Here is a 17,462-nt window from a genome sequence, read left to right on the forward strand (position 1 = left end):
GCAAGAACCAACTAACAGAGACCTAGAAGAATTAAAGAATAAACATACAGAGACAAAGAACACAATTACTGAAATTAAAAATACTCTAGAAGGAATCAATAGCAGAATATCTGAAGAACGAATTAGTGAGCTGGAAGATAAAATGGTAGAAATAACTTCTGAAGAGCAGAATAAAGTAAAAAGAATTAAAAGAACTGAGGACAGTTTCAGAGACCTCTGGGACAATATCAAATGCACCAACATTCGAATTATAGGGGACCCAGCAGAAGAAGAGCAAAAGAAAGGGTATGAGAACATTTTTTACGAGATTATAGTTTTTGAAAATTTCCCCAACATGGAAAAGGAAATAGTCAGTCAAGTGCAAGAGGTACAAAGAGTCCCACACAGGATAAACCCAAGGAGAAACATGCCAAGACACATACTAATCAAACTAACAAAGACTAAACACAAAGAAAGAATATGAAAAGCAGCAAGAGAGAAGCAACAAGTAACATACAAGGGAAACCCCATATGCTTAACAGCTGATCCTCCAGCAGAAACTCTGCAGGCCAGAAGGGAATGGCAGGATATAGTTAAAGTATTGAAAGGAAAAAATCTACAGCCAAGATTACAGTACCCAGCAAGGACCTCATTCAAAATTGATGGAGAAGTCAAAAGCTTTTCAGACAAGCAAAAGTTAAGAGAATTCAGTACCACCAAACCAGCTTTACCACAAATGTTAAATGGACTTATATAGTCAAGAAATACAAGAGAAGAAGAAAGATCTACAAAATCAACCACAAACAATTAAGAAAATGGCAATAGGAACATATATATCAATAATTACTTTAAATGTCAATGGATTAAATGCTCCAACCAAAGACAGACTGGCTGAATGGATACAAAAAAAAGACCCATATGTACGCTGTCTACAAGAAACCCACTTCAGACCTAAAGACATATAGACTGAAAGTGAGAGGATGGAAAAATATATTCCATGCAAATGGGAAGCAAAAGAAAGCTGGAGTACCAATCCTTATATCAGACAAAATAGACCTGAAAATAAATATTACAAGAGATAAGGACACTACATAATGATCCAGGTATCAATCCAAGAGGAAGACATAACAATTGTAAATATCTATGTACCCAACATAGGAGCACCTCAATACATAAGATAAACACTGACAGACATAAAAGGAGAAATTGACAGTAACACAATGATAGTAGGAGACTTTAACACCCCACTCACACCAATGGACAGATCATCAAAACAGAAAATTAAAAAGGAAACACAAGTGTTAAATGATAGATTAGATGAGACGGATCTCATTGATATCTTCAGGACATTCCATCCAAATGCAGAAGAATGCACCTTCTTCTCAAGTGCACATGGAACATTCTCCAGGATAGACCATATCTTGGGTCATAAATCAAACCTCAGTAAATTTAACAAAATTGAAATCATATCAAGCATCTTCTCTGACCACACTATGAGACCAGATATCAATTACAAGAAAAAAACTATAAGAAACAAACACACAGAAATTAAACAACACATTTCTAAATAACCAACCGGTTACTGAAGAAATCAAAAGGGAAATCAAAAAAATTCTAGAAACAAATGACAATGAAAACACGACAACTCAAAACCTACAGGATGCAGCAAAAGCAGTTCTAAGAGGGAAGTTTATAGCAATACAATCCTACCTCAAGAAATAAGAAAAACATTGAATAGACAGCCTAACTTTACACCTAAAGTAAAGTCACTCAGTCGTGTCTGACTCTGCGACCCCATAGACTGTAGCCTACCAGGCTCCTCTGTCCATGGGATTTTCCAGGCAAGAGTACTGGAGTCGGTTGCCATTTCCTTCTCCAGGGGATCTTCCCGACCCAGGGATCAAACCCAGGTCTCCAGCACTGCAGACACTTTACCATCTAAGCCACCAGGGAAGCCCAAATACATCCTTTTAAAACATGAAAGTTCAAAATTCATTAGGCAAGTTGATTATACAAACATATTTACAACAGTAGTGAAAGAAGTGGTAACATTTCACCAGTGTAAAAGGTCACAGAATTCAGATCACATCTGGGATCTCCAATGATTCAAGTCTTTGATTCCCACACAATAAAGTCTGGTCAGTTTTAAGAAAATATCCTTCCTCTGGATATTGTTCTTGATCCAGCCTTTGAGATTTAGACAGCAGGATAACTGGCCATGGTGGCGATTCCACAGTGATTGTTCTGGTCTTTGGCCATCTTTATGTAGCCATTCATGCCCCAACATTCACCCCAGCTGTTTTTGACAAGCCAATATTTATTGTCATCTGAGTCTGCTCCTTCAAAGCCATAGCCAACTACCAGAACAGCATGATCCAGGGATTTACTGATGCATTTTGGCTCATAATAAATGCCTGACTTATAGAACTGGAAAGATGGACTGCCTGCATCTATAGCAACAGAGATGGGGCCCAAAGTTGCCACTGCCTTCATGAGAGCCTTCTCCTGCTTAGGGAGGTTCATGAAACCAGTTTCATTAGCAACAGAATTGTTGGGATTGTAATGGCAGGTGCCAACCAGTCCAGTATATGGATAGGATTCCTCTGAGTCCAGGCCTCCAACATCCAAAACATGCTGGAAGGCATTATCCATGAGGCCACTGTGACAACCCTGATTGCCTTCAGGCTGAGAGCAGTCCACCGGTTGAGCTCACTCAGTGAAACAAGTTTGCCAGTTCTTTGGGACACCTGTCCTTCAGAGGCACCCATGATACTAAAAGCCCAACAAGAACCACACATACCCTGATTCTTCACAGGGGTTACATGGCCTTCCTCTCTCCAATCCATGGATGGGGGAACCAAAGCAAAGATAGATTCACCTAAAACACAGTTTACACCTAAAACAACTGGGAAAAAAAGAACAACAACAACACAAAAAATCAAAGGATTACAAGAGACTATTATGAACAACTATATGGCAATAAAATGGATAACCTGGAAGAAATGGACAGATTCTTAGAAAAGTTCAATCTTCCAAGACTGAACCAGGAATAAATAGAAATTATGAACAACCCAATTACAAGCACTGAAATTGAAGCTGTGATACAAAATCTCCCAAAAAACAAAAGCCCAGGACCAGATGACTTCACAGGAGAATTCTATCAAACGTTTAGAGAAGAGCTAATGCCTATCCTTATAAAATTCTTTCAAAAAACTGCAGAGGAAGGAACACTTCCAAACTCATTCTATGAGGCCACTATCACCCTGATACCAAAACCAGATAAAGACAATGCAAAGAAAAGAAAACTACAGGCCAATATCACTGATAAACATAGACACAAAAATCCTCAACAAAATTTTAGCAAACAGAATTCAACAACATCAAAAATTCATACACCATGATCAAGTTGGGTTTATTTCAGGAATGCAAGGACTCTTCACATACACAAACCAATCAATGTGATACACGATATTAACAAATTAGATGCAGAAAAAGCCTTTGACAAAATTCAGCACCCATTTATGATTAAAACTCTTCAAAAAACTGGCATAGAAGGAACCTACCTCAATACAGTAAAGGTCATATATGATAAGCCTACAGCAAACATTATTCTCAATGGTGAAAAACTGAAAGCATTCCCCCTAAGATCAGGAACAAGACAAGGGTGTCCACTTTCACCACTCTTATTCAACATAGTTCGGGAAGTCCTAGCTACAGCAATCAGAGAAGAAAAAGAAATAAGAGGAATCCAGATCAGAAAAGAAGCAGAGCTCTTACTGTTTGCAGATGACATGATATTGTACATAGAAAACACTAAAGAGAGTATCAGAAAGTTACTAGAGCTAATTAGTGAATTTAGCAAAGTTGCAGGATACAAAATCAATACACAGAAATCACTTGTATTTCTATATACTAACAATGAAAAATCAGAAAAAGAAATTAAGGAATCAATCCCATTCACCATTGCAACAAAAAGAATTAAATATCTAGGAATAAACTTATCTAAGGAGACAAAAGAACTGTACACATTAAATTATAAGACACTGATGAAAGAAATCAAAGACAACATAAAAAGATGGAGAGATAGTCCATGTTCCTGGGTAGGAAGAATCAATATTATGGAAATGACTATACTACCAAACACAATCTACAGATTCAATGTGATCCCTAACAAATTACCAATGGCATTTTTCACAGAACTAGAACAAAAAAATTCACAATTCATATGGAAACACAGAAGACCCCAAATAGCCAAAGCACTCTTGACAAAGAAGAATGGAGCTGGAGGAAACAACCTTCCTGTTTTCAGATTATACTACAAAGCTATAGTCATTAAATCAGTATGGTACTGGCACAAAAACAGAAATACAGACCAATGGAACAAGATAGAAAGCCTAGAAATAAACCCGTGCATCTATTGGTCCCTTATTTTTTACAGAGAAGGCAAGAATATACAATGGGGCAAAGACAGCCTCTTCAATAAATGGTGCTGGGAAAACTGGACAGCTACATTGGCCACCTGATGTGAAGAGCTGACTCATTTGAAAAGACCCTGATGCTGGGAAAGATTGAGGGCAGGAGGAGAAGGGGACGACAGAGGATGAGATGGTTGGATGGCATCACCAACTCAATGGACATGGGTTTGGGTGAACTCTGGGAGTTGCTGATGGACAGGAAGGCCTGGCATGCTGCAGTTCACAGTGTCGCAAGAAGTCAGACATGACCGAGCGACTGAACTGAACTGAATGTGTAAAAGAATGAAATTAGAACACTTCCTAACACCATACACAAAGATAAACTCAAAATGGATTAAAGACCTAAATGTAAAACCAGACATCTAAAAATTCTTAGAAGAAAACATAGGCAGAACACTCAATGACATAAATCAAAGCAAGATCCTCTATGACCCACCTCCTAGAGTAACAGAAATAAAAACAAAAGTAAACAAGTGGAACCTGATTAAACTCAAAAGCTTTTGCACAGCAAAGGAAACAATAAGCAAGGTGAAAAGACAACCTTCAGAACGGGAGAAAATAATAGTAAATGAAACAAATGACAAAAGATTAATTTCCAAAATATATAAAGCAGCTCATACAACTCAATGCCAGAAAAACAAACCACCCAATCAAAAAGTAGGAAAAAGACCTAAACAAGCATTTCTCAGAAGCTGACATACAGATGGCTAACAAACACATGAAAAGATGCTCAACATCGCTCATTATTAGAGAAATGCAAATCAAAACTACAATATCACCTCACATCGGTCAGAATGGTCATCATCAAAAAGTCTACAAACAATAAATGCTGGAGAGGGTGTGGAGAAAAAGGGAATGCTCTTGCACTGTTGGTGGGAATGTAAACTGATACAGCCACTATGGAAGAAGGTATGGAAATTCTTTAAAAAACTAGGAATAAAACCACCATATGACCCAGCAACCCCACTCATAGGCATATACCCTGAGGAACCCAGGGTTGAAAAAGACACATGTATCCCATTGTTCATTGCAGCACTATTTACAGTAGCTAGAACATGGAAGCAACCTAGATGTCCATCAACAGATGAATGGATAAAGTTGTGGTACATATACATGAAGAAATATTACTCAGCCATAAAAAGGAACACCTTTGAGTCAGTTCTGATGAGGTGGACGAACCTATAACCTATTACACAGAGTAAAGTGAGCCAGAAAAAGAATGATAAATATTGTAGTCTAATGCATATATATGGAATCTTGAAAAATGGTATTGAAGAATTTATTTTCAGGGCAACAGTGAAGAAACAGACATAGAGAATAGATTTATGGACATGGGGAGAGGGGAGGAGAGGGTGAGGTGTATGGAAAGAGTAACATGGAAACTTACATTACCATATGTAAACTATATAGCTAACGGGAATTTGCTGTGTGGCTCAGGAAACTCAAACAGGAGCTCTGTATCAATCTAGAGGGGTGGGATGGGGCAGGAGATGGGAGGGAGGTTCAAAAGGGAGGGGATATATGTATGCCTATGGCTGATTCATGTTGAGGTTTGACAGAAAACAACAAAATTCTGTAAAGCAATTAATCTTCAATAAAAAAATTAATTAAAAAAATAAAAAACGAATGGCTTCACATTTTAAAACCTGATGGTAAGGACACAGGAATCATGGCTTTGTTATGCCCACAGGGCAATCCCATCTGGCTGCAGTAGACATGTGTTGTCTCTGCCTTGCCAGCATCCACTGTCTTCCTTCTGGCCACTGAGCCCTGAAAGGAGAATGAGGAAGGGCTCTTCTTCCACGTGTTGCATGATGGCGTATCCTCTGTCATCAGAGCCTCTCATCCCCTGGCCACAGTGTTCAGTTGAAGGTGGGACTGTTATCCCAGTTATTGCCACAGTGAACACTGCAGCACTTCCAGAGTTTAAGGAACTGAAAACTCTCTCTGGATGTAAGATGGTAGGATACGGTAACGATGAAGCTGCCAGCAGACACACTGCCACTAGAGGCAGAAGGCCTGTCTGAGGATGGACTAATCCTGATGACAAAACAGAATCAAGGATAAAGCCAGAGTGCCTATAACAAAGTTATGCACAGACTTTTTAGCTACCCTGATCATAAACCATACCTTCTTGTTTGTGGCCAGGAGTGGGGGTGGAGGGGGGTAGGGGGGAAGGGATAGTTAGGGAGTTTGGGATGGACATGTTCACACTGCTATATTTTAAATGGGTAACCAACAAGGACCTGCTTTATAGCACAGAGAACTCTGCTCCATGTTACATGTCAGCCTGGATGGGAAGGGAGTTTAGGGAAGAATCGATACATGTACATGTATGGCCAAGTCCCTTTGCTGTCTACCTAAAACTACCACAATGTTGTTAATGGCAATACTCCAGTAAAAAATAAAAAGTTCTAAAAAGTTCTCTTCTTTGCTAACAATTGTTCCAATTGATTCTTCTGTTTCTTGCAACTAAAAAACATCCTGGCTAACAAACGGTCTTCAGATTGACTAATTCACTGTCAGAACAAGGAATGCAGCACTTTTATCCATTACTAGTTAGTCCAGTAAGACTAGAGATAACAAACTGGCATAAACTGCACCATCAGGAATTGCTCTTAACTAAAAGGAAATACCTTCTCACAGAGAAATTTTCTAACAAGAGTTTGCAAAGTACGTTTAAGTGTTTTAATGCTTTAATTTTTAAGAGTGCTTCAATAGTCTGAGTGTATATACACACTAAGATTCTGGCAAATAGCAAAATCTCCTTCCATGTTATGACATCAAAAGAAGGCTACAACCTGGATCATTTCTGTTCACTAGGTACATCTAAGTGGCATGAGTAAGATACCCTCTCTATGCCTTTCAAATCCCTATGATTTTGTCTAAAAATCATTATTATTCTAAACAGAAGTAACTGTTATCATTTGATTAGTCACTGTTTAAAATCTGACATGATTGTCCTAGGCAAATTTGTTTATTTCTGAACTGATTAATTATCCAAATTAGACAAATGTTTTTGCTAATCCCTCTAACAGTCACAGAAGCTCAGAAGGAATTCTTGGCAATAGGAAACCTCAGAAAAGGGGATGGTGACATCAGCTGCTCAGTGGAAACTTATGCAAAACCTCCATTCTAATGGCTTCAAAGCAAATGTTTGTTTTGTCTCAATAAACAAAACTGTTTCCTTCCACCACTGTGTTCCAGAAGGGAAGAAATGTTAGCCACTGAAGTAGCGCGGTGGCTTTAAAATTTAACAAGACTTGAAAATTCTAGTCAAGGAAGATACGGAAAATGTATGCCAAGCAATTCAAAGGTTGTGACTAATGTTGATACACTTTAGGTGTTTGCATTACATCAAAAAGATAGCATGCATCAAACCACTAATACAAGATAAATAGAAGCGCCTGCAGTTTAGTACTACACATTATCAAAGTAAGGAAGGGAGGGAAAAAAGGGCTAAAACCAAAGCAAACAATAGATAAGGCGGAGTGCCTTTGAACAGCCTACTAAACAAATACCCACTGAAAAACTGGTTGACTGCAAAGTTTTATAAACACAATATGGCAGAACTTTCAAATCAATGCAGTAGAACTTAGCCAAGCTTCCAGAGAGACTCCTGCTGATTCTTTCAGATAGAATAACAATAGTAATAATAATGGTTTCCACCTATTTAACACTTAGGTGCCTAATTCTAAGAGGCTGAAGCTAAGGATTTACATACATTAATTTCCATTAGTCATCATGGGAATACTATAGGTAACAATCCCTCTTTACAGATAAGAAAGTTGAGGTTTTTGGTATTAAGCATCTTCCAAACATCGTACCATGAGGAGTAAAGACATAATTTGAAACCAAGTTTATCTGATCAAAAACTCATCCTCTCAGCCATTATGCTAAAACGTTATTCATTTGTTCAATATATATTTCTTGAAAACCTATTATGTGACAGATACTGTGCAAGGCATTGGGGATGTAACTATAAACAACACAGTTGCTGCCCTTACACAGTTTAAAGCCTAGTGGGAGAAACATTTGTTATTTAGTCACTCAGTCATGTCTGACTCTTAACAACACCACGGACTGCAGCCTGCTAGGCTCTCTGTCCATGAGATTTTTTTCCTTTAGAAAGTTTACCCAGTTGTAGTTTTAATTGTACTTCTTTTATAACATTATTGGATTATCTGTTTCTCCCAAGCTTCCCTGGCTCAGTGATAAAGAATCCACCTGCCAATGCAGGAAGACACTGGATTGAATACTGGAGTGGGTTGCCATTTCCTTCTCCTGGGGATCTTCCCGACTCAGGGATCAAACCCACATCTCCTGCATTGGCAGGCAGATTCTTTACCACTGAGCCACCTGGGAAGCCTGGGAGAAAGACAGATAATCCAATAATATTATATAAGTAGTACAATGAAAACTACAACAGGGATAAACTTTCTGAGGGAAAAGAATGTGGTACTGTATGAGCATATACATAGCAAAGAAAGCTCACAGTCCGGAGGTCAGAAAAGCTCACTACAGAAGCATCACAGAGCTGAAATCTGAATGATAAACAAGCTTTAATTAAGGGAAAGGTAAGGGCTTCCCAGGTAGCACTAACGGTAAAGAACCTGCCTGTCAATGCAGGAGATGCAAGAGAGGTGGGTTTGATCCCTGGGTGGGGAAGATCCTCTGGAGGAGGGCATGGCAATCCACTCCAGTATTCTTGCCTGGAGAATCTCAGAGACAGGGGAAGCCTGGTGGGCTGCAGTTCATAGGGTCGCAAAAAGTAGGACACTATAGAAGTGACTTAGCACACACAAAGGGCTTAGGAGGGGAAATCAACCCAATAGAGGAAACAAACATGTGAAAAGGCCCTATGTTAAGAGGAGACTCAGGATGTCTGTGCAACTAAAAAAACGCTTATGCCTAAAACAGCGCTGCAGAATGGAAATATAGTACAAGACAAAGCTTGCACCTCCTCCCAGAACCACGGAAAGACCCTACCTAATGACATTTACCCAACTAGAAGCAATGAAGGGAAGCCTTTCAAGTCTATAGACTCAATTTTTTAAAGTAATAAAGCCTCAAATGCAACAATGAATTTTTTTCATTTATTTTTATGAGTTGGAGGCTAATTACTTTACAATATTGTAGTGGGTTTTGTCATACATTGACATGAATCAGCCATGGAGTTACATGTGTTCCCCATCCCGATCCCCCCTCCCGCCTCCCTCTCCACCCGATTCCTCTGGGTCTTCCCAGTGCACCAGGCCCGAGCACTTGTCTCATGCATCCAACCTGGGCTGGTGATCTGTTTCACTATAGATAATATACATGTTTCGATGCTGTGGGAGAAGGCGAGGGTGGGATGCTTTGAGAGAACAATGAATATTTTAATTAATAAATCATTTGGGTCTAAAGTCAGACACTAAACAAAGATACTGTCCCTTCAATGATTCTGATGAGAAGCTACTCTACATCCCTACTCCAGCTGCTGGGTTCAGGCTGCTTTCATGAGTCACCTGGTTCCTCCCATGCCTGCCATTTGCAGCTTTCTTCTACTTCTCTTTACCACTGTCTGATCTTCCCAGAGCAAAATCTGATCACTTCATTCTTCCACTTAACAGTTCATCAAGGGCTTTACATTGCCTAATGCAGAATACATGATCTGACCCTTGTCAGCCCATCTTTTTTCATCTTCTGTACAAATACAGTACAGCTAGGATTTGCAGATGTCCAGAGAACAGGTTCATTTCTTGATATCCTGTTACTCCTAAAGTACTGGCCTTATCCACATTGTTCGAGATGGTTTCTTCCCTCGCACATTACAAACAGCTGAATGGGAGTGGGCTGGGGGTTCAAAAGAGGGGAGTAAACATCTCTTGTAAGGGTCTGACCACAAATTCTAGTCTGAAGCCATACCTGGCTACAGATGAGGCTAGGAAATGTGGTCTTTATTCTCTGCATCCACACACTCAGATACTTCTATTAGCATCAAAGAGTGAAAAACTAATTTAGGGGACTAACTAGCACACTCTGATACAAAAATTAAAATCACTGTGCATTTTGCTAAATTAAATATGGTTCAAACTAAATAATGCAGTTGATATTAATTCTTTGAGCATGTATTACAACTTCAATTTTGAAAAAAGTACAATATGAATGTTGATCTATTCTTTCAAAAATGTTTATAGTATGAAATTATGGCTATCTTGTTGCCAAAGTAATTATTGACTCTCCAGAGCCTGTACCTGTCAATTTACTTTAACAATTATTTTTTCAGATTCCCCAATAATTAACAAAATGTTTTTCTACTTGCAGTTTGATAGTTTTTAAAAGCCAGTTCTGAGAGATTCTGTAGCAGCTAAGACTTCAGAAATAAGCACTTTGTTTCACCATGACAAATAACAATGACTTCATTTGTGCTGACCAGGAAAGGAGGCTCATTCTGGACATGGATTTAGAATTGGAACTCAATTACTAAATCGTGTCCTGCCAGGTAAATAGGGAAGAAAGATAAATAAAGGCCTTTTATCATTTGTTATTAATCCTGGCGATGGATTCATTCAGTAAAATTTTAAATAACTAACACTTTCATTGACAAGTAATCTTGATTTGACTTAAAATGTCATAGTATTAACCATTCCTAGCCACAAGTAGAGTCCTCAACACAACAAGGTATGTTGTGAATTCTTCCCTGTGAATTTTAACAAACCCAAACTAAAATTACCCTCTTTGCAAACATGGCTGAAACCAAAAGTCTACTTGAAATGCAAATGTCTAAGTAGTTATATCTCTGATACTAGCAATGACCTTGAACACTTTAGCCAAACACAGATAACTAGTCCCTGAATCATTAGCTTACTTTGGATTCCTAATGCATCTTTTATCTCACTATTACTTTTCATATTCAAAATATTAAAAATATTATATTTTTAATATAATAATATAATATAATATTTTTAAAATATCATATTTTAAAACATCTATCACAGTGGATCACAGCATGTTAGGACTAGAGGGAACAGAATGACCTTGTTCTATGTTTCTACATTATTTTATCATTTGTATACATATAATTTTCCCTTTATTTCTCTGTCCTATATGCAAATATGCTCTCAAAGAAGTTCCCATTTGTACATCGCTACCAGTAAGGATTCCAAGAATAAGAGTGAATAACAACACTGGGAAACAGATAGGGAAACAGTGGAAACAGTGTCAGGCTTTATTTTGGGGGGCTCCAAAATCACTGCAGATGGTGACTGCAGCCATGAAATTAAAAGACGCTTACTCCTTGGAAGGAAAGTTATGACCAACCTAGATAGCATATGAAAAAGCAGAGACATTACTCTGCCAACAAAGGTCCATCTAGTCAAGGCTATGGTTTTTCCAGTGGTCATGTATGGATGTGAGAGTTGGACTGTGAGGAAAGCTGAGTGCCAAAGAATTGATGCTTTTGAACTGTGGTATTGGAGAAGACTCTTGAGAGTTCCTTGGACTGCAAGGAGATCTAACCAGTCCATCCTAAAGGAGATAAGTCCTGGGTGTTCATTGGAAGGATTGATGTTGAAACTGAAGCTCCAATACTTTGGCCACCTGATGCAAAGAGTTAACTCGTTGGAAAAGACCCTGATGCTGGGAGGGATTGGGGGCAGGAGGAGAAGGGGACGACAGAGGATGAGATGGCTGGATGGCATCACTGACTCAATGGACATGAGTTTGAGTAAAGTCCAGGAGTTGGTGATGGACAAGGAGGCCTGGTGTGCTGGGATTCATGGTGTCACAAATAGTCAGACACGACTGAGCGACTGAACTGAACTGAACAACACTGGAGAATTTTAAATTCTTAAACAGAATGACCAAACATGTCTTTTGGAATAAGACTGAGACAGAGCACATTATAACAGGCTGATTCAAAGAAAGAATATTAAGTAATGAAGAACAAAAATACAGTTCACTTGTTCTCCTCAACCTACATTTAAGTACCCATCCCATTCCAGACATTTATTCCTAAATTTCAGAAATAAAAATTACAACTTGTTATATGCCGTCTTCTATTTAGTAAAATAAAATTATAAATTCCCCAATTACTTTCTGGTTTCCTATCAGCAAATTATTTTCAACCAAACTTTTCTGCTTAAAGCTGTTAAAGTACAAAATATTTCCCTGGATGTATTATATACTATCCACTAAGAAAAAGGGCTGATTCAAATTAAGAAACAGTCTCACAAAATGCTTACAAATTCACTTTTTGCATGTGCACAAATAAAACTGAACTTTCAGAAATAACAACTTCCATGTGTCTATAACACTCAATTAAATAAGGCTATATACACTACTTTTTCCAACCTGTAAGTTTTATCACATGTTAGGCTAGGGAGGTGCAGAGATATGACCCAAGAGATTTATTAAAGTTCCTAGTACAGCAAGAGTTAATTGCACTATAAATCTAGTGACAACTTTCATCCATTTTAAAAGAATTACCCTTATGGATTCTCAAAGTATTTAATAAGAACAATTACACTGACTTTACAATTAAATTGACTTTTTTCCCAGGGCAGGGCTGATGTTAACATCCACTTAGAGATCTGGAATGTTCATATCCTAATTCAACATGTATTCATTCAACAAATATTTAGGGAGTCAAGCACTTAAGATACTCAGTGGCAAAACAAAAAAATCTCGGCCTTCAAAAAGCTTACATTCTACCAGGGGCAGACAGGTGATAATGAACACAAGAAATAGTAAATTACGTTGTGTGTAATAAGAAGGTATGAAAGAAAAAGGTAAAGCAAGATAAATAGAACAGGAAAGGCTGAGATAAAATGTTAAATATGATACCATGTGATCAGGCAATTCCCCTTCTTACATGTATACCCAAAGGAATTAGGAATATGTCCACAGAGAACCTTACACACAAATATTCACTGCAGCATTACTCATAATAGTCAAAAGGTAGGAGCCACACAAATGACAATCAACTGATGAATGAATAAACACAATGGACTGTATCCTTATCATGATATACTATTCAGCAATAAGAAGGAATAGAGTACCGACACATGCTACAATATGGATGATCCCTGAAAGCATTATGCTAAGTAAAGTAAGCCAGACAAAAAAGGACCACACCAAAGTGGGGGGGGGGGGGGTGGCCTGGTGAGGGAGATGAGGAGTTATTTTCAAAAGGCTCAAGAGTTTCTCTTTGAGATGATGAAAAAGTACTGAAAATGGATAATGGTGATGGCTGCCCAATATTGTGAATGCATTTAATGCCACTGAACTTTACACCTAAAGATGAGTAAGATGGGGGAACTTCCCTGGTGGTCCAGTAGCTAAGAGTCTGCACTTTCAATGCAGATGGCCCAGATTCAATACCGCATGCCACAACAAAGAGAGACTGCGAGCGCCACAACTAAGACACAGCACAAAGAAATAAATATTATTTCAAAAAATAAATAAGACAGTACATTTTATATTATGAACAGGACCATAATTGTAAAAGGTGCTGAGAAGTTACTATTCAATTCCCTACTAAGTGATGAGATCTCACTTCCCTCAGGTCCTCCACACTCTCTTCCTGCCATATACCACACCGCCCTGGAAGCAGGCAGAAATCAGAGCCCCGCTAACAGTGATTTCCCTGATAATCAGATCCGGCCTTGTGACTTTTCTTCATGGACATAAGTGATTAATCCAAGTGGAGCCAAATTCTATCAGTCTGCATTTTGAATGGTAAGAAGATAAACGGTATAGGAATTGCTGTATCCTAGTCCTGTAAATGGAGAAGGCAATGGCACCCCACTCCAGTGCTCTTGCCTGGAAAACCCCATGGACGGAGGAGCCTGGTACGCTGCAGTCCATGGGGTCGTGAAGAGTCAGACATGACTGAGCGACTTCACTTTCACTTTTCACTTTTATGCACTGGAGAAGGAAATGGCAACCCACTGCAGTGTTCTTGCCTGGAGAATCCCAGGGATGGGGTCGCACAGAGTCGGACACGACTAAAGTGACTTAGCAGTAGCAGCAGCAGCAGTCCTGTAAACGGCAGGACCAGAAAGAAGGTTCTACTACCGAGATGCCCACAGCAGCTCTGGGTTTCTGCCTTTCTTGATGTTCACTTGTTGAGTTCATCATTCAATTTACTGGAGCGCCTCCAGGATCCTTGTACTCATAAATTCCCTTCTTTGCTTAAGCTAGCCAAAGATGGTTTCTGTCCCTTACTAACAGTGGAACTTTACTTCTAATATTCAGTTCCTAAGCTTTATCCATATGGGCAAAGAGATATGCAACTGTCTTTTGCTTTCCAAATCTTTTGAGCTTTTGTGATCAGACAGTAAGAATTAAAATAGCAAGAGAGGGGCTTCCTTGACGGCTCAGTGATAAAGAATCCACGTGCCAGTGCAGAAGAAGAGGGTTCAATCCCTGGTCCAAGAAGATCCCACAAGCTGCAGAGCAACAAAGCCCATGCACTGCAACTATTGAGCCTGTGCCCTAGAATCCAAGAGCCACAACTACTGAAGCCTGCACCAGAAGCCCGTGCACCACAACTAGAGAATAAATAGCCCCCCACTCGCTGCAACTAGAGAAACCTACACACAGCAATGAAGACCCAATGCAGCAATAAATAAATATTTTATTTAAAAAAAAAAGAATAACAAGAGATACCTACAGGCAGCTTTTCAAGAGTTCCAAGGCAATGCAATAAGAGGCTTGCAAATAATTTAACTAAATGTAAGTTGGAGGGCACTTAACATTCTCTAATTTTTATAAATAATACACTTTGATTTGCCACTGGAAAAGTTAATCAACGATTTTTTTAATCCAGTTTTGTTTTTGGTTGGGTTTTTGTTTGATATGTTATATTTAGCTCTGATCTGATATAAGTTCTTTACACAATTTGAAGAACCCTCTTTTCAATAGGAGATAATATGCGGGGACTAGCAGTGTCTGCTCCTAGTGGCTATTTCATAAGTCATCACCACAGATCTTAGAGAGCTAGACATCTAGGAATTATTTAATTAAAAACATAAAAGTTTGTTCTAAGATTCCACTGAGGAGTTTTTTGTATGACAAACACATAACAGAAGTCCAGCAATTTGCAATTTTTACAAAGAGATTTTTCTGATGATATTTTAACAATGACTCAAACACTTTAGATAGAATCTTAATAACACATGCTTGAATTCTAAGAACTTAGATATGAATTTAGATTATGCTTTGTTCACTTCCTAAGTCTTTCCTGGCCATCATGGGAATCTATCTATGGCCTCTATTGCTTGTTAAACACAAAAAGGAAATGAGGGCAGAGTGGGCTCCACAGATACCAGAACAGTACTCTAAGTGAAGTGGAGTGTGTGTGTGTGTGTGCACGCACGCGCGCGCCTGTACATATGTGCATGTGTTGCATACTCTCAGGCACTATGAAGCAAACAAAAAAATTATAACTATTTTAGATGGAAAGTTTTCTTTATTAGCAAAGCTTCCGGGGATCTAGAAGACAACTGAAGTCCATGATTAAGGAAGAAAAATGATCAAACACTGGGATGAGGAGAAATAAGGGGGAAAGGAATGAAAACAGAATATTCAAAGAAGCTGGAAATACTATAAAAATTCCCCCAGATAATTGCCAAGTTTCTGGGCTTTATATCCTGCCCTCTTTATCTCTTGTCTCAGCAAACTGAGTAAACTCAGTAAACATGTCTCAGCACGTGACAAATTCAGAGGGCCTGAATCAAACTTAAAGCTCTTATGTTTGATAAATAAGCATAAAATAAGTTCTTAGGATATTTCTTCAATCTTTGCACATTTCAATAATATCAAATTTTTGCTTCCTTTTTTGGAGTTACTAATATGACCAGTAAAATTTCACTAATTTTTTGAATAAAAGAAAAAACTACCAAGAATATATTGTCGGGTCTAGTGGTTAGGATTCAGCACTCCCACCATTGTGACCCAGGTTCAATTACCAGGCAAGGAACTGGCCAATTTAGATTCAGAGGCTCATGGCAACAGTTGCTATGGGCCTTGGTCCATTCCAGAGATTTTTTTCTGTGACCTTGGTACAGGGCTCCACACTGTGACCTTGGTATAGGGCTTCACATACATGATCAAATTATGGACACAGGTTAAGACAAATATTCATCCTAATGATCTCAGAAAGTTCAGCTAAATAATATCACCTCCTCTTTGAAGCCCTCTTTGGGTCATACCACTCAAAGAATCCTCTTTGGTTTCCCTGTGATCTCTGTTTTTAATCATCTTTATTTGAAAAGAACTCCTTTATGTTGTAGTTATTCAATACCAATCTTATCTCCATGACTAAATAATGACTACATTGATTTCACAAATATTTATTAAATGCCTACTATGTAGCAGGAATTATGTGAGGTGCTGAGCATACAAGGATTAAAAGTCAGAGTCAGTTCCTGATCTTGTGGCATTTACAATTCTGAGAGCAAAGGTGTCAAACACCCTTAGACTCCCATAGATCCTAGTCAAATGTCATACCACAAATTATCAAAGGAAGCTTGAATTTCTGAGATAATAAGTAAAATAGCACAATATCTGTCATCTCTTCATGCTGGATCCCTAAGACACAGTCAGGGTTTGTTAACTATGTGTCAAATGAACCAGTGATTCATCTGTAGCATCCTCTAGCATAAACCACATCACCAAGAACGGTCCATAGACTTGATCATGCTGGGGACACATTTTCAATTTTATGATTAAATTTTTCTGAATAAACTGATAATTTATTCTTTTTTTTTGATAATTTATTCTTAATTCAAGGTTGGAGTTCTGTAGGTTTGTGTCAGAATAAACTATAAAATCACCATTATTAACCAATCATTGATTTAAATTTTAAAAGGGTTATTAATCCATCCATTTCAAAGATATTCAATAAAAATAATCAAATGATTTCAATCACATACACACACAAAGCCCTCACTAAGTAAATACCCATAAAAACTGACAGACAATAAAAGTTCCATAGTAGGTACTAAGATTATTAAAATGAAC

General features: G+C 38.3%; 1 protein-coding gene and 1 pseudogene across 2 annotated transcripts in view; both read right to left on the reverse strand.

Moving 5' to 3' along the window:
- Positions 1 to 17,462, reverse strand: part of ITPR2 (inositol 1,4,5-trisphosphate receptor type 2) — a 567,579-nt gene that overhangs the window by 540,809 nt on the left and 9,308 nt on the right. The gene's annotated exons all lie outside the window — the stretch shown is intronic.
- Positions 1,382 to 3,537, reverse strand: LOC139030617 (procathepsin L-like; annotated as a pseudogene).

This window comes from Odocoileus virginianus, chromosome 23 (assembly GCF_023699985.2).
Source record: "Odocoileus virginianus isolate 20LAN1187 ecotype Illinois chromosome 23, Ovbor_1.2, whole genome shotgun sequence".
NCBI classification, from domain to species: domain Eukaryota; kingdom Metazoa; phylum Chordata; class Mammalia; order Artiodactyla; family Cervidae; genus Odocoileus; species Odocoileus virginianus.